Here is a 19568-nt window from a genome sequence, read left to right on the forward strand (position 1 = left end):
AGCACACAACAGATAAATCTAGTTTATCTGGGTGGGAAAATTGTGATGTGCTAATTAGAAACTTGATAATATTTTTTGTTGTTTGCATACTAATTTAAATTTCTCAAGGGTTGATGATAATCACAAACATAATTCAACTTGAACTACAAAGAGTCTCAAACACCACCAGACCCTCCAGATGCAAACAGTGAAGTGCAAACCTTGCCATGCCCTGACATTGTATTAGCAGGGCAAAAAATTACTTTAAATTCTTCCAATAGGAGAAATGAGAGGATAAAAAAAAAAAGAAAGAAAATTAAAGAAAGAGCGATTACTAAAGAAAAAATGCCAATTTTAAGTCAGCTTGATGCTCAGGCATCTAAACCACTTTTAACTTAGGAAAATTAGGAGCCAGACTGTATTTAGAGGTTAGATTTCAAAATTACCGTGTGTATCCCTCAGCTTTGGGAAGAAGCAAATCCAGTTTCCAGAAGCCACTAATTGCAGGGTTTAGAAATAAAGCAGAGAGCTCTAAGATTGCTAAAGTCTTTGAAAACATTTCCCCTTATAGCTTGCTTGGCAAGACATGAAATACACTTTTTTATATAAATATATATATATATATATATATATATATATATATATATATATAAATGTGTATGGCCTAATTGAGCTTAGGTATTAACATATGGAAATCTGTGGAGCTGACCTTGCTTGCACACAGACTGAATATTCCAATAATTATAATCACCTTATAAGTGATACAAAACCAGGATTCTCAATGCTGTCCCCTGCCCTAAAATCAATCACAACTTTTCTTACAGAATGGAATAATTTTGGCTTCTATACATCACAGCAGTTACTTATCCTGAATTTTAAGATAAAAATATTTAATGAGTAGCTATTGCAAAACCCAATTATGTAACTTGCAACTTATTCCATTAAATTAAAATGAAATTTCATTCAAGCTCTAAGGCTATTCTTTTCCAATTGAGGGTCTTGTTCTCTATGATTTCAAAAGTATTTGACCTTAATAATATTTTCTACCACACCTAAAAAAAGAAAAAAAAAAGCACAAACAAACAACCCAAAACAAAAACAAACCCAACCTTAAACACACTCTGCTCTCCAGGCAGGACAAGGCCTGGCAGTGAATGGAAGCTGAAACCCTTTTCCAATGGATCAAAGTTACCATTTCCAATTCTACAGGTACCTTTTCCTTCCAAAAATTAAACCCAGAGAATGCTGAAAATTCCCCACCAAAACTATTTTTCAGTGGAACCAACACTAGGTTTTTTTTATTGTGCTTTTGCTGTTTTCACTCCCAAAAGAAATGGGAAAAAGAAGGTTTTTTTCATGTTGTGGATTAAAAAAGACATTTATTTGTTATTAACTTCCAGCTTTCTGACAAACCAGTAAAATCCATATTTACATTTCCCATCACTTCCCCTCTGCCAGCTCTGCCCTGGTTTTCTTAGGGATCACACAACCATCTTTAAAAAGCAGAGAAAACCTGCTTTTAAAGGTTCTTTAAACCAAATTTTTGGCTTTTAATTTACCAAAAAGTCAAAAATCTCCCTTAATTTACCTAAAATTTCCCTTAATTTACCAAAAAGTCATCAACATCTCCCTGTGGTGAGCACTGCCCCTGCCACAGCCTGTCCTCAAGGCCATGAGGAATCCCAGGTGCTGCAGGAATTTGCAGTGACCACAACCTGAGCTTTGTCATGTTTTAGCACTTACTTGTTTTTCACCCAGAGGCAGAGAGGAAAGGATCACAGCAACCGAATTTTAACCACAAAAAGCATTGGCTGTGCAGATTTGTGGGGTTTATATCAGGTTTTTTATATCAATTTTTTTTCCCCAAGGCTGACATCCACCACGCCTTCACTTCCTGAAATTCAGCATTTCCCCGAAAGTGACAAATATTCCACAACATCCCCAAAATTTCCTCGGCCTTTTAAAATATTTTCCATCTTCTTTCACTCACCTACAAGCTACTCTCTCTCTCTCTCTCCTTCCAACAACCCCAACACCTTCCTCAAGCTGTGCTCTCCACCCACCCTAAACCCATTCCTCTCATCCTGAACCAATTGATGCCACCTCACCCAGAGCCCCCCATCCTCTCTCACCACAATTTCCCAATCAAAGATTAATTCTTCATGACCCAGGCTTTAAAATTCCCTGTTTTCCTGCAGGCCAAGGGACACACACACAGCACCCAAAGATACTCAGTCAGGGGATGCTGAAATCCCAAAAATGAAGTGGCAGATCGCACTCTCAGGGTACCCCCTTCACTCTCCCTGTCCTGGTCCTTTTCCTGTTGATTTTTTATTTCCTTTCTCTCGAGCTACAGGTGCTCTCAGATCCATGAACTCAGTGTTTTTTTCTCTAACCCAGTGATATTCCACCTTCTTTCCAAAAAGCTGGAAAAACAGATGTCCTGGAGTTCACATCCGCCTCCTTCCAGAGCAAAGGGGGAAAAAGGCATTATTTTGGGACAGGACTAGAGAGGTGGCTAAAGAGGAAGAAGTCCTGATGGTCCCAGCAGCTCTCCAGCGAGATTAAATTCCCCTATAAACAAATCCCAACTCCCAAACAAGAAAAAGGAAAAAAAACAAAAAAAATCAGCTGTAGGTGGTGAGCTGGGCTAATTACATAAATCAGATTATTGCCAAAAACGGTGGGCTCGCTGCTTGCAGAAGTCAGAGGAGCTGAAGTGCCATGTGGAAATGACTGCTGGGGCAGGGCCAGGGCCAGGGCAGGAGGCGCTGCTGTGCTCAGGATGACAGCAGGGGCAGGCGTGCACCAGCAGGCAACAGCTCCGGTTGTAAACCCGGTACCGAGTGCGTGCCAGCCCGGAACGGCGCTGGGCAGCACCGGCTGCAGGCGTGGGAGCTGCTCCAGGAGCCCCCCGAGCACACGCTGCCGCCGGGCTGGGCCTCTCGTGGAAAAGAACCGGCAGCAAAAAGGTTGGCTGCAAGGCATTTCACTTAATAAATACTTACCAGCTATAGAAATAATATATTCTATAAATATATAATATCTGTTATATAGCAAAATATAGAAAAATACTATAAAATATATATTAAAATGTAAATATATAAAACATTTTAAAATATAAAATTATAACTAAATATAAAAACATCATATCTCTAATATAAAGTATAGATATATAAAATATAGAATTATAAATTAATAATAAATATATAATATCTATAATATAAAAAATATAAATATAAACTATAAAATAATTTATATGCAACTATAGAAATAATCTAATACATTAAAATTAATTAGATAAAATTTAATAAATTTTATATTCTAGTTTTAAATTTATTAATAAATCAAATTTAAAAAAGAACCCAAAATCCTGAGCTGGAGACACTCTACTCTTTACCATTACATGTCTTAGGAATCAGTTTTCAGGATAAATATTGTAAGATATTATTTTTAAAATACAGAAATGTTTAAAGAGCACTGCTCCTTTTTTTCTCCGGGTTCTTTATGTTGCAACTCCACAATATTGCAAAGTTTTGCAATGCTGATGCCTTTCTTAAAGGCCCATTTCTCCCATAGGCACCTGAAGATACTGCACACAATTATTTTTTTCAGCTTTTGAATTTAACAGATTTCTTTTTTTAAATCATGCAGGCCTCAAAGTGAATCCACAAGTTCAGAACTAGAAATTAGAAGAAAACTTTTGAACTGAACATTTTTGAAAGCCAAAAGTGAAGTGCCAAAATGTTTGGGTTGGGCAGAACACAACAACTTTTAAAAGTTTTTTTAAAAACTTTTTTTTTTCAAAGTGCAGATGGATAAAGGCTGTCAAAATACACTTTCTCCTTTGGTGTCCCATCCATCAAATGCACTCAGCCATGTCGAGCTCTTCTGTCTCAGAAGAAATTCTCTATCTTGAGCTTTCCCTGAAGTCACATACCTGAACACCCATAACACAATGGAACAAATTATTATAATTTTATTATATATATATATATACAGACAAGAATGCACCTAATCCAAAGCCACGTGATCAGTATTTTGACTTCTAAAAGGTGAATTTTCTCACATTTCATACAGATGACAGATTAGAAATATTGTGCATACATAATTTCTATGTGCAAGGAGCCTGGCAAACAGGAATCATTCAGTTTTCACCTGGGGCAAGTATCCACCTCTGTGGCAGCTGCAGGAATCAGGCAGGAAGAGGAGATTTCCCTCAAGGCACAGAAGCCAGTCAGATCCTGACTCTCCAAGGACCACGCCTTGCTTTCATCCACGCTCAAAATTACAAATAAAAGAACTTCTGCTCTGGATATTCCTTTCAGGCAGAACCTGTCTGACCTGTTAATGCACTGACAATGGATTTGAAACAGCACCAGCCTTTATTAAAGTGTTATTAAAGGAACCCTGGTGGAACACCCACCTCCTTCTCCAGACTCTGCCCAGGCTGCAAGCGTGCTGGAACCCTGATTGCTGAGAGAATTCCAGACTCTCTGTGCTGCCAGGCACTGACCCCAGGAGAACACTGCATTGACCTGAGGCCGTGGAGAAGCTTCCAAAATGGAATGACAGAACTGGGATTGTGGGTGTGGAGTTTGAACAGAAGTGTGTGATATCACAGGGTGGGAAACTTAGAGTTTAAGGGTTTAGAATATAGTGATATATATAAAGATGGAGGGTTTAGGGCAGAGGCTGCTCCTTCTTCTCCACCTTCTTGTCCATGGGTTTGGGTGGTTTTGTGTAATTGGATAAAAAAGTCCCCACTGCAGGCATGGGTTGTTGGTTATTGGGTTAAAAGTGAAAATAATTCAGGTGTCATTTCTTAATTGGACAAGTTCTCCTCAAATGACCTTATAGAGAGAGAGACACAGCTCCATTTTCAGTTTGTTAGAGCGAAGTCCTGTAGAACTCAGGGTTTATGAGACTGTGACATAGATAAGAACTAACAAACATCTGAGTCCCAACAAGAAACACCATCTCACACATTTAATCCCAACCCTGGCAAAAAAGAAGCAAAGACCCCACACAAACTCCTCTCTTTACCTTTACTGATGGAGGATATAAATTCAGATTTTCTCAGGGCCCACGAGGAAGGTTTGATCTCACAAGAAAGTGAAGCATTTAACCTCTACATGAGAGAGAAGCAGCCAATTCCTGCCTGCACATCTGCAAGCCCAGCATTACAGCAACCAAAACGTGGCAGTTTAGGAAAAGCTGGGTGAGCTGCATATCTTGGATATTCTGGGGTTCTCGTGACCCATCACACATCTCAGTGAGCACAATCTGCTCCTTAACTTCATCCAAAAACCCCCAACAGCCTGACTTGGGGCTCAGGAAGATGCCTTCACACAGTTTCTCTGATAAATATAAGAATAAGGACTCCACATCCACGAAGCTCACAATAATTAGAATTAATTACTGTTCCTGGGAATGAGCCCTGGCAAGGCAGCAGCCCCAGTAAGAAATGTGCAGTGCAGATGATCCCAAGATCAAAGTTCACCTCGCAGAGTTATCAGCAGCAGGATGCAGCTCCAAAGGGAAACTCCCCGTCAGTCCTATCAGATATCCCCACAGATTCTCCCTGTGCACACATCCCTTCCACAGGCAACACCAAAGGAACATAAACCAGCTGCCTGTTGATTTTCCTGGGCAAATAACCCTCCCAGCTCCAGAGCCTTTAGATTTAGTCATGGTGCAGCAGGTTTGCCACCAGTAAATTCTTGTCACTAATGACAAAGTGGGAGATCAGCCGTGCTGCCAGCGTGGAACAACGCCCACACATCACCCCTGGCAAAACTTCTGCCTGAATTTTTACTTTTATGGAATTTTATGCCACTGAGAAAATCCAGCTCTGGTGAGCTGTGTCCCATCTCAGCATTCCCCCATTTTTTTCTCTGTGCACAGGTGGAACATGAATTTTTAAAGTTTAACCCAACCTTCCCAGCCTGGCAGTGCTGCTGCTCCCACTGAAGTCACCATTCTCACATCATTCCTATTTACTGACAGGCAGGAACATTGATTTTCACACCCCACTTTCTCCTCAGCTTCTCCCCACGCTGAACAGATACTGAACCCTCAGAGCTCTGTCAGCCTCACAAGTGTTGGTAAAATGTGCTCTGCAGGCAGACCAACTCCAGAGACAACCATCACACCCCAGAACATTTCAACATCATTTTTGTTGAGCTAATTTAGGCTTTATTTTGTACTTCCAGACAGGACAGGCAGCTCATCTTAAAGCCTGCACCGTTTGGCTTTCCTTTGCTTGCTGGAAGATTGAATTTGTGTCAGGAGTGTCTGTGCAGTGAGACAATCCCAAAGAAACCAATTAGCCACATCAGGATTCAGCAGCAGGAGTGATACCTGAGCACTGCCAGAGGTTATCAAATACCCAACAGCTTGCAAAGTTTCATAGAAAAAAAACACTCTAAAAAATACTATGAAAATACGATAAATATACTATTAAATAAATAATACTAAATTTAATTATATAAAAATACTACAAATGTTATTAAAATACTATATTTTATATACACACAATACTATATATACTATATATGTATAGTGTATATATATACTATATATAGTATAATACTAGATTCAATAGAATATATTAAATATATTAATATACTTACCATATTACAATACTATATTTAATATTATAGAAAATATATTAATATATACTATATATAATACTGTATTTAATATAATATACATTAAATATATTAATATATATGCACTATACATATACTATAATACTATATTTAATATAATATTTAAAAATACTACAAAATAGGGATACAAGTCATTTGCCGTGTTGCATAACAAAGGTTGAAAATAAATCCTGCACCTTTGGCAGCCAGAGTTGAGCAATGCTGTTTAGGTTGCAGACAAACAGGTCCCAGTGCAGGGTGTCAGCAGATGACAGCCAGCACACACAAATCCTAATGGAAACAGCCAATCCTCACCTTCACACACTCACATATCTCCTCCAATATGCCAATTAAAAGATGAATCTTGTTCTGATCTGACTGAGCGGCAGCAGGAGCTCTGAGGACTGGGATCAGTTGAAATGGTTTATCGTGCCCCTTTATCGAGTGCAAGCACAGCAGTGAGCTCACTGAACTGCTGTGGGCCTCGGGAACTTCCCAAAGCTGCTCTCCTGAAGTGGTTTTCCAAGCAGAATTGATAACACCCAGCCCATAACTGAGAGCAAGCTGGGAGGGGGTGTATTGGTGCATTATCAGCTGTTAGTTCATCCCTCACATTATTACTGTATCCCAGCACGGCACAGCACAAACTGCTGCCACTGATTTAAATCACAACAGATTCAACAGCTCCTTCTCAGAACAGTGACAAACCCAAACCCACGGTCTGAAAAATCAGTTAGGGGCTAAAATATGATTGCAGCAGGCTTCAAGAAATGCTGTTGCAGCTCTCTAAAGAACTTTTAAGTTGTCAATTCCTTTCTTCCCAGCCTCCAGCTTAATTCCCTATAGAATTCCCAGTTTCCCTCTCATACATTTACTTCAGAGGCACTTGGATATTAAACCTTATAAAATATTTATGTATCTAAACTCTTATGAATTATGGGCTAAAACAACGATTTACACCACGGCAAAGAAATTGTGCTGAACGTGTTGGAGCACAGGGCAGCCTTGTCCTTCCTTCAGCCCCATTTTCACCATTTCTCACCTCTTCTTTCACTCACTGTTAGAATTTCCCACCTTTGGAAGAGCAACTCTCAAATTGCAGAGGTACATTTTGGTTAAAGCTGATGACACAAACCTCTAACTGAAACAAAAGTATCTTCCAACTTCTTCTTGCTATTTCAACACAATGCAAAAGAAATTCTCATTAAAAAAATAAATTAACTATTGCTTAAAAGCATTAAATACATTAAATACATTAAATGTGTCATTGCATTAATGACAATTTCTGTGCAATCAAAATAACCTCAGTTGCTTCACAAGTGACATAGATGTGGGTTTCCTTACAGCCATATAAAATCAAGGATGCCAGTTCACATGGAACATTTAATTCCATAGCTGGCCATGGAATTTAATTCCAGCAATAAGGTGCACACTCATTTGCAGCCTCCAATCTATTACCCACTCACCACTGCGTTCATAATGGCAGATAGAAAGAAAATTAAAAATAAGACCTCAGAGAACACAGAGTCAATTGAAAGAGACCTTTAAAAAAAATCCTCATTTACAGCTTCTGTTTCTCAAAGGAAACATCAGTTATTCCACAGCTACCAGAGAAATTGTTTATCTTCTCTGTGCTTTAACAATCAAAAGAAGTCACAAGGTAGCATCATTTGCATAAATATTTTCCCCTTACTTCAATGAACAGGCAATTTCAGCCAGTTAAAAAGGAAAATGATTCCTTTCCAACTTAATGAAGAACAGGAATCCAAAGAGGAACGGGAAACAAGGAGTTTGTAAAAATATATTTGGAAAGGAAAAAACTCTATCCCAGCCAAACCCAGGACAGAATCCAATCTGAGAAATACAGAAATGTTCTTCCACAAATCCTCCTTGAGTACTTTACAGATGTTAACTGGAATTCCTGGAGTGCCACCAGAATCTGCTGTAATCAACAGCTGAAATTGCGAGGGGAGCACAAGGGCAGGGCTGGAACAGAGCAGTGCAGGGCAGCAGGGAACAGGCAGGGGTGAAAATCCACATTTTCCTATTGTCAGCCTTCCTCCTGCTCCTCATTAATATTTGAGCACGACAGAGCAGACAGTGGCATTGATGGGACTGCGTTAGGGTCAGTGGAACCGCTCAAAGCGCCACCGGGCCCTGCTTCTGAGAAGGAAAAAGAAAAATAAACCGAGGGTAGAGCTGCCAGCTGACCAGACAGACACAGGGATGCAAACCCAACAGGTGACCACAAAAAAGTGGGAACACATCAGAGTGCAGAGAAACAGCAATACTGAAGTTTTATTACAATTTTTGTTTAGTTTTATTCAAGATTTTATTACAACACGATACTGCAGTTGTTGCATGGGTTTGCCAGGTTGCCTCTGCTCTGCCTATAGAGGGATAAATTTAATCTTGGATCAATCAAATGGATCAATTTAATCTTGAATTCTTGCAGAACTCAAGCCCATCGAACCACAGAGATTGTCCCTTGGGCCATTCAGACCCCAGCAGTCCTCGCTGCTCCCATCCCCTCTGTCCTGACACAGAATTCCCATTTCAAATCCCGCTCTGCCAGCTGGCCAAGAGGCTGTGGGGACATTTGGCCAAGAAATCCACGACGTTTCCTTGCTGCTGGCAGCCCACACTGCAGCGGAGAGCTCAGGGAGCCTGAAAGGCAAAACACCTGCTGGGATAGGAGAGGCTGAGCCACTGCTGCTGCAGCACTCAGAGCTCGCCACTGGCACCAGGAAATATCAGCTTAAAAATGAAATAAACAAAAATCTATTTTTTTCTCTTTAGTTTTCCAAATTCTTTTTCCTTTCCACAGAAGACAACACTGCAAAGCCCATTATTGTCCTTCATACCCAAACACGGACAAATGACATTCTTAATAAGATGTGCACCTGTTTTATTCAGCAATGAAATTCATATCCATATGCAACATATTAATAAATTATGAATAATTAAATAAAATATGAATAAAATTAATATTCAACATATTACTAAATTATTGATTGATAATTCTGTTAAGGACTACTGTCAGTGTCGATGTATTTAAAGCTAAGTTCAAATATACTTATAAATATATATATATAAATATATATATAAAAATATATTCAAATATACTTATAAAATTGGAGTTAATAATTTTGGAATAAAAGAATTAATGGAGTAGGTATAAATGTAGCAAAAAATTGTATAATTACGGTAAGTACCAGCACTAAATATATTGTGAAAAAATATATCCTGAAAAAAATATCCTGAAAAAAAAATATATATCCTGAAAAATATATATATCTCTCCTGAAAATATATATATATCTCCTGAAAAAAATCCTAAAAATATATATATATCCTGAAAATATATATATATCCTGAAAAAAATTATATATCCTGAAAATATATATATCTTGAAATTCCCCCAAAGACAGATCCTTGCACAGTAAGATCAGAGATTTCAACACTGCTCAACCTGAACATATTGGAATTCCAGAGCACTGCTGGAAAACCATTACATTGTCTGCTGATGAGGCAAATCTGAGGATAAAAACAACTGATGCCAGAATTTGGAGGTGAGTTCAAACGAGACAGCACGAAATAAAATCCAATCCAGTTTATAAAACCCAACCCTATTGCAGGCTAAGCAAGAGCAGCACCAGAAATGGGCAGAAGGAGCCATGGATGAGCTGGGCACTTTCTGTCAGGAGCCCCAGGAAAGCAAATAGAGGCAGGAGATGTCCAGGGATGGAGCCACAGCTGGAACACACAGATGTTCTCATACCAACCGAACACACAACATGGGCATGACCCAGAAAACAAAGTAGTTACTGCTCCTGGCATGGCTCCAGAAAAATCCCAGTGCTCTGCTGAAATTGTTCCCTTTGAGACAAGAAAACACACCAAGGGCCATTTCTGCCCAACTGTTCAGAATGAAATTTCAGAATTTAGAATATTAGCAATAAATGTGTACCTAAAGCACATTTATTCCAGTGCTAGGCAATTTTTATCACCCAGCACAATGCTGTTGCTGGGGATGCACACAAATACTCTTGGAGGGTTTTGGGGCACCTTTCCATGAATGTGTCATTAAACTTCAAGTCAGAACAGAAAGGGGAAGAAAAAAAATCAGAGGAGAGTAATAAATCACTCTTTACTCTTCAATTTGCTAAATAAGAAGCATTTCTCTTTTTAAGCTCACAGATGACAGAATTTTCTGTAGTGACATTGTTTATAGCTGCCCTGCAGATTTGTAGCCAGAATTCTGCTTTCACAGGGAATTGATTTTTGAGTCAGCAGCAAAAGAGGGGCTGTGAGAAATAGATTTGTAGAGAATTTTTAAAGTCTGATAAAAAGACCGTAATACATAATATATTGTAATTATGAGTATGTATTCATTTTATTATTTATTTGTAAGTATTTATTACTATTACAATACACTGTAATTATAATATATTGCAATTAAGAGATAGGTAACTTCTAATTGTGATAGCATGAATTATAACATCTATATTGTGTCACCCTTCACATGAGACTAAAAATTGAATAAAAGTTTTTAAAACACCTCTCAGTTACCCCATTTCTAAGTCAAAAAAAACCCCATCCAACAAGGGGGAAAAATAAAAGCAAGTCACTGTGGTGTTTGCTTCTTGGAGAAAAAATAAGTTTCTCTTCAGGCTGAAGGAAAGCTCTGCTGCTTTTTTTCCTTCTTGAACAGCAGAACAAAAGGCAGAAGTGAGTAAAGCAGAGTGTTAATTGACTGCATCCTCTCTTTGTTCCACAAGCCATTCCGTCAGGACGCTCACCTTGGGCTGGAAAATCTGTGTGCAGATCCCTCCTCCTCCAGGTCAGGATTTGAATGGCATACCAAAAATAAAGCCTGGGTTCTCCGCCAGGGAAAATGGAAATTCCAAACAGATGCTCATTAGCTAAGAACTTGCGTGTTGCCTTTTACAACAGAACTGTAAAATTTCTATCATCAATTTCACTAAAGACTGTGTGACTGAACAAGGAGTGAAGGTTACACAGGACCACCTCAATTTTAACTTTCAACTTTTAATTTACAGGCAAATTTAACTGCTACTGAAAGAACTGGGTTTGTAATCCTGAGCCTGGTTTAAGACACGCTGTTAGAGGCAACAAGGAAGCCACAAAGTGCTCTATTCCAACCCTCCCAGACACTTTATCAAGCGCTGAAATAAGTACCTGCACATAAAAAAAGAGTAGAGAAAGCGGTAAATAGGCCAAATGCAGAGTTCTGCTGCAATATTTTACCTCCTTTGCTCTCCCCAGCTCTGCCTCGCTGCCACTTCCAGGAATGTCCTGTGTGCTCTAAAGGACATCCTGGAAAGCACCCTGCCTTTTTCTAGGCAGCCTGCAGTACTTCCAATTAACAAAGAACTTTTTATTTCCTTTCTAAAACCAAATTAAACATGCCAAATAATATGTACCACGGGAAGAACGGTCACATGTCCACTATTCCAGTTTCCACCCCCAGCAGAAACCTCCACAGACAAACCCTAATCAGGGAATAACTTCCCTGCATTGTTGGGAGCTCAGGCTGCAGCAAACAGGAGTTCTGGTAAAACAGGCAAACCCCAAGGGCAGCATGTGAGAAATGACAGTCATTCAGCAGCAATGACAGCCATTCAGCAGCAGCAATGACAACCATTCAGCAGCAGCAATGACAGCCGTTTCTGCACTGACAAGTCCCATGCGGGACGTGCCATCCCCTCAGCATCCTGGGATTCAGCCAGCTGTGATTTTCAGAGCACTGCTCGGGATCTGATGGCAAATCCCATCCCAGCAAGGAGATTCCTCCTCCTGCACTTGCCAGACAACATTCAGAGAGATAAAGTTTCAGCAAACACCATTTATTGGGGGGGAATGCCAGCAGCCCCCATATTGTATCCCAAATTAAGCGCGGAGGGCTGAGTTCACATAGACTAAAAATAGAATAAAAGTTTTTAAAACATCTCTCAGTTACCCCATTTCTAAGTCAAAAAAACCCCATCCAACAAGGGGGAAAAATAAAAGCAAGTCACTGTGGTGTTTGCTTCTTGGAGAAAAAATAAGTTTCTCTTCAGGCTGAAGGAAAGCTCTGCTGCTTTTTTTCCTTCTTGAACAGCAGAACAAAAGGCAGAAGTGAGTAAAGCAGAGTGTTAATTGACTGCATCCTCTCTTTGTTCCACAAGCCATTCCGTCAGGACGCTCACCTTGGGCTGGAAAATCTGTGTGCAGATCCCTCCTCCTCCAGGTCAGGATTTGAATGGCATACCAAAAATAAAGCCTGGGTTCTCCGCCAGGGAAAATGGAAATTCCAAACAGATGCTCATTAGCTAAGAACTTGCGTGTTGCCTTTTACAACAGAACTGTAAAATTTCTATCATCAATTTCACTAAAGACTGTGTGACTGAACAAGGAGTGAAGGTTACACAGGACCACCTCAATTTTAACTTTCAACTTTTAATTTACAGGCAAATTTAACTGCTACTGAAAGAACTGGGTTTGTAATCCTGAGCCTGGTTTAAGACACGCTGTTAGAGGCAACAAGGAAGCCACAAAGTGCTCTATTCCAACCCTCCCAGACACTTTATCAAGCGCTGAAATAAGTACCTGCACATAAAAAAAGAGTAGAGAAAGCGGTAAATAGGCCAAATGCAGAGTTCTGCTGCAATATTTTACCTCCTTTGCTCTCCCCAGCTCTGCCTCGCTGCCACTTCCAGGAATGTCCTGTGTGCTCTAAAGGACATCCTGGAAAGCACCCTGCCTTTTTCTAGGCAGCCTGCAGTACTTCCAATTAACAAAGAACTTTTTATTTCCTTTCTAAAACCAAATTAAACATGCCAAATAATATGTACCACGGGAAGAACGGTCACATGTCCACTATTCCAGTTTCCACCCCCAGCAGAAACCTCCACAGACAAACCCTAATCAGGGAATAACTTCCCTGCATTGTTGGGAGCTCAGGCTGCAGCAAACAGGAGTTCTGGTAAAACAGGCAAACCCCAAGGGCAGCATGTGAGAAATGACAGCCATTCAGCAGCAATGACAGCCATTCAGCAGCAGCAATGACAACCATTCAGCAGCAGCAATGACAACCATTCAGCAGCAGCAATGACAGCCGTTTCTGCACTGACAAGTCCCATGCGGGACGTGCCATCCCCTCAGCATCCTGGGATTCAGCCAGCTGTGATTTTCAGAGCACTGCTCGGGATCTGATGGCAAATCCCATCCCAGCAAGGAGATTCCTCCTCCTGCACTTGCCAGACAACATTCAGAGAGATAAAGTTTCAGCAAACACCATTTACTGGGGGGGAATGCCAGCAGCCCCCATATTTTATCCCAAATTAAGCGCGGAGGGCTGAGGATGAAAAGCCACAATTGTGTGGCTCAGGAACATCTGGGCTGCCCGAAGGATGCTGTGCCTGTTTACAAACTGCAGGCAGCTGAACTTTTTAAAAATTCATTCCAAAGGAACACGCAGGCCCTTTGTTCCTGCAGGAATTTCCACCCCTCCACTGGCTCTACTAATGGGGTTCCCCTCACTGAAACACATCGAGGCGCCAGGCAGACAATTGCCCCATTTTCCAGCCTATTTAACACGTTGAAAACATCCTTTTATTTTCCTGCTACAATAAACTCGGAGGGAAAAAAGAAAAAAAAGAAAAAAAAAAAAAGGTGAAACTTTCCGGGGGTAAGAATAATTCATTGTTTTTTAAAAACAAAACAAGCCAAGCAAGGAGTTGTCCTATGTAACACTCGTGCTTCCAAGAAAATCCTAAAATTAATGGGGTGGCCCTGACAGCACTCACAGGAAGCTACTCTGTGAGAGCCTGAGAGATACAGACAGCTAAAGGTTTTGGAAAGACAAAAAGCACAAGGTCAGAAGTTCAGCCATTCAGATATCTTACTGAAAAACAGCTTTACTGATCTTTAAAACAGTGAAGATATTAGTATTTTCTGTGGGGCTCATCAATGTAAAAGCAGAACACTCTGCATGTTATTACTCAGAGTTTTATTATTTCAAGCTTTTGGTATTCATACAACATCAGATGATTCAGGCTGCATCTCCAGGACTGAACCACTTCTGTTTTTTCATCACGTTATTACTGTGCTGAAACATCACATTTCCATACCTTCCCCCTTCCATTAAACAAAAAGGATGATTTATGTCACAAATTCCACTCCAAAACCAACTGCACTCCCTCCACCATTGATCAAGCATTACTTACATGACAAACTGATAAATGTACTTTTAACACCTCTCATGGCTGTTAAGGGATTACAAATGTAAATTTTGCTGACACTGCTCCTTAGAATTCAGAGCTTTTCCTCCAGGAAACTTCAGTTTCTCTTTTGCTGGACAGCAGAGAAAAGCTCTGACCACAAGCACAGTTGCTAAATCATAAAAACTGTCCCATTACTGAGCTACACATTAAATTCCACAATTAAAGGATCCAGGGTATTAAAATGACTTGCAGAGCACCACCAGTCTGATCACGTCCCTAATTTTTAAGGGTAATTTTTTGTGTATATCAAATATCTGCCTCTTCTCTGAACCAACCTGGCAAAAAGACGACCAAATCAATATTTTAATTTGCCATAAAGGAGGAAACAAACATCCATGTGGTGAATCCATCTATATTCATATTAAAAGTTATCCTGGAAAATTCTCACCCTCCCCTCAACCAAAGTCCTGAAGAAGTTGCCAAGCTCTAAATGAAAATTTGTGCTGGCTTGGTTGGTAAGAGACAGCCAAGAGCTGACAGACCCTGATTAAAAACCCCCAAACTCTGAAAGCACGCAGAAAAACCACACATACAAAATACTGTTAAATTGATTTGCAGAATACAAAATAAAGGTCTGAATTCAAGTGGTTGTGTTGCCCTCAACCAAGCAGGATTGCAGCAAGCGTTGTCCAACAAAAAACTTCATTACTGGAGGACTCCTGAAGTCACAGGAAGGAAGATTTTCAGTAGAAGCATCATATACAACCTTTTCATGGTAAGGGAAATTCTTACTTAGGCTACATTGGGAAAAACCAAGACAGGGATTTTGTCAGTCTTTGTAATGACTCCCAGGTAAAGGAACAGAGCCCAACACTCTCCAAAGGAATCTTGAAGGACACAAACTTATTTTAGATGTCAAAAGAACTCTAAACATGTTCCAGGATGCCCTTAATAAACCAATTTGAGTCCCTTCCACCCCTGAAGCAAAAGTTCATGGATGAGCAGCAATACTGAAATTTCTCTTAATTCAGGATCCCAGACCTTTTCCATTCATTTCTTTGTCACAAGATTTGCTATTTTTCACCCACAGGTGCAAATAAACTACAGAGGGCACACCACATACTGGAAATCTTTCCTTGTTTTGAGTGACAGTTTGCTATAGAATATTTCCTGTCCTTACACTACAATTCCTCCCAGTTCTACTCGGAATGGGGTGAAGCTGTGAACAGAAAATACACAAGGATTGGGACATGAAACTGCAATTTCACATCTGAGCAAAAATGCTGTCCTGTTTTTCTGAAGCAGATAAATCTCCAGAAGAAAAGGAAAACAAACAAACAAAAAACCCCAGAACACACAACCAAACTAATCCTGGACAAACCTCACAATCCTCTAAAACCAAACTGCAAATGATCCTTGAGACTTCCCTCGTACCAACTTTAATTCACAGATCAAATTCCACCCAATTCCTCACTTTTAGTCACTCAGAACACCTTCAGGACCTGGGGGATTTTCAGTGCTGATGTAACTGTTCCCAGAGAAGGATGGAAGCTCTTTAAAGTGCTGCAAACATTGATTTTAAATCCTGCCTCAGGCTCACTGCCCATAATTTGCCATAAATTTACACAACAAACAGTAGTGGGTGGAAAGTCCTGGTGATGCTGGAAATATTTCATCATTAACATCTTCAACACGAACAACAGCACTCAAGTCTAATTCTGCTACAAATACTGCTTTGTTTTTATCTAAAACAACAACCTTACAGAGCCACCATCTTCTTCAATCGTGCTAAAAAATAATAAATTCTCCTCAACCCAGCCTTGGAGCAGGATCTTTTTTTGGGATCAGCTATCCAAAACAAATAATCATTGCATATTTATTCATGAGGGGGTAGCAGCAAGCACAAAATTCATGCTCCTAATGAACTCCTGATAGCAGAGAGGAGCAGTAAGAACTCTTGTCTACACCAGGATTTTATTACAAAGTGGATTAGGGCAGGGATTTTAAAGCACAGTAATTCTTCTGTACTAGAAATAACAACTGTATGGTTTGACTTAATTATTTGAAGTGGATTAAACTAAGCCACATAAAAGCAACTGTTGCCAAACAATAACAGTGTTCACAGGCAAGGAGTGTGGAATTGCAGTTCCAGGCTTCCCTGCACACATGTGACTGATTGAGCACGGATTCATCAAAGATAATTTTCTTTCTTTTAATGCAGTTCTCTATCAGTTTTGCAAAACATAAATCAAGGCTCAGCAGGTGTGGATTTGGTCCCAAGCATTAAAATGCAAAGTATTACCCAGGACTTGGTGGTGCCATTCGTAAGTTGTTCCCAAACCTTTCATTTCCTTCTGGAAGTATATTTTCTCCTGTTTGCCCACAGCAGACTTTTTACCATATTACCCTAAGAGAGTGGGAAAAGACATGGTTTTTCTCATTCTTTACCACATTTTTAAACTGGCCTTGCATATTGCAGGGAAGTGTAAATAAAGTGTTCCTATAAATCCGCACACACTGAGTACAAAGTGCTTACAAGAAAATCTGCAAGCACAAGCCCTGATCACTGTTTTTCTTTACTGTTCTCTCAAAGTCAAGATGATGCTTTTAAAACTGTTTATGACCGAAAGACCAGTTCCCAAACCCTTATACCAGATATATAGGAAATGATAATCCTCCTCACTGCTTGAAGACTTGCTTAAACCCTACCAGCTCACCCTGTGCTCTTCCAAAAGCAGCCAGACTGAGCCCTGAGCAGATGAGAAATCAGAACAAACCCAGGCAGAGCAGAGCAGGGAGAGAAGAGTGCCGAGCATCTCACTGGAAGCTGCCAAGACCAAGTTTACCATAACCACTTTCTGTAAGGTTTAAGGCTGTGACAGCAACAAAACCCCAGCATGGGTGCACATCATAGAGATGGTTATTTCCTCTAAACCCCATCCCTGAAAAGATCCCAGCAAAACCCTCCCGGTGACACTAACAGGTGAAATAATTGCACATTACCTATTGCTCCTCATCAGGGCAAACAGATTTTTTTTATGGTCTTTCTTCCACTATTGACAAGTCAGAAATTAGTGACCAGCCTTTAACACGTCTGGCTAATAATGACATCATAGCCTGTCTTTTGTTCTGCCTTATTTTGCTTTTTAAAGTACAGCTCCACTGTAGAATAAACCTAAATAAGTGCTTCCACCTCCGTGGCAGGAGTTAAAATCCCAAAGTGCAGTAGCCATTCCTGCTCCATAATTAATCCTTCCCATGACACAGCAGTTAAACAAATGTGGTTCATAAATTTTCATTGCTAACAAGTGCAGGATGATTTCAACTGGGAGCTGCTGAAATGCAGTTTATAGCTCTGAGCTAAACCAGAGATGAGCCTGAAAGCAGCACCCAGGGTTAACTCAGCACTGCCCAAGAACCTCCTGCCCAGGATGGAAACTGGGCATCAGCTGGGGGCCATCACTCAGTGCCTCTGCCCTGGGATTTATTCCTCTCTCTTTTCCTTTTCTCTTTGCATTATCATAAATATAACATTTTATTTCAATAATTAAATTGTTCTTATCTCAGCCCACAGGTTGCACCCTTTTTTCTGATTCCTCTCCCCATCCCAGCAGGGCTGGCAAGTGAGGAGCTGCATGGCACTTGTTGCTGGCTGAGGTTAAACTCATTTCTTTAAGTGCTGCTAAGTTGAAAAGTATTTGTTTTAAACAGCTCATGGTTTGTATACACAAAGACACTTCAGTATTACTTGGCCCCGCAGTGAGTGCCCACGGAGATAAGAGGATCCTTCACATTTCAAAGCATTAAATTCATAAATATTGGTAATATTGCTGCACTCCTGTCATTACTGGAATCACTGCAGAATTCTGTTTTAGACAAAGTGTGTGGGGATAGAGAAATACAGCACCACTGCTAGAACCTCACTGAAAGCTCAAGGATAACAGCCAAATTCAAGATTAAAACTCCTTTTTACCCAGAACAAGCTCAAGGGTAACTCCTAAATTCAAGATTAAAACTAACTTCCAAACTAACTTCTTTTTACCCAGAACAAGTTCAAGAGCTGACCCAGAAAGGCACAGGCTCAGGGACAGCCCTGCTCATTCCTCTGCTCACTGCAGCACTTTGGGGTGCGAGGCAGCAGCAGGGCAAGCTGGAGACAGCACAAGTTAGAAGCTGCAGAGTGGCATAAATCTAATTAAGTCTAAGTGGTAAGACTAAAGGAATGTAAATTAGAACCAGATACACATCAGCTCCCTCACATGCAAGTTGCACTGAATCCAGACTTCCTCTGGGTTCCCTAAATCCAACATTCCTACCCTGTGGAGCTCAAAATCAAACTGCAGTCTTAGGCAAGAGTTAACCAAAAAGAATCCATTTAAGCTCAAGAAAATTGAGAGTATACATTCAAAATTTACTTTTTAAAATGTAGCCAAAAGAAATCCCCCCCCAGGTCAAAATCATGGTTGAAATAATTTCCTCAAGGAGTTCCACTGCTGTTCATTTTACCAGTAATGGCCAAGAACTGGGGCAAATCAACCAAATCATCCCTCCACAGTGGCACCACTGGAAACCTGGGGCTCATCCAGCACAAAGTGAACGTGCAAGAACAGCAAAACCAACATTCCTTACAAAGCAGATTTGCAGCAGCAAACCAATTATTTTATTCAATATTAATAGAATAATTAAATAAAATAATTGAACAATTACAT

At 40.1% G+C, this 19568-nt stretch overlaps 1 protein-coding gene across 1 annotated transcript in view; it reads right to left on the bottom strand.

The window, feature by feature from the left end:
- The window catches only part of VGLL4 (vestigial like family member 4), a 70995-nt gene that overhangs the window by 50370 nt on the left and 1057 nt on the right, over nt 1-19568 (bottom strand). The gene's annotated exons all lie outside the window — the stretch shown is intronic.

The sequence above is a fragment of the Pyrgilauda ruficollis genome, unplaced genomic scaffold, assembly GCF_017590135.1.
Source record: "Pyrgilauda ruficollis isolate IOZ18807 unplaced genomic scaffold, ASM1759013v1 scaffold97, whole genome shotgun sequence".
Taxonomy (NCBI): Eukaryota; Metazoa; Chordata; class Aves; order Passeriformes; family Passeridae; genus Pyrgilauda; species Pyrgilauda ruficollis.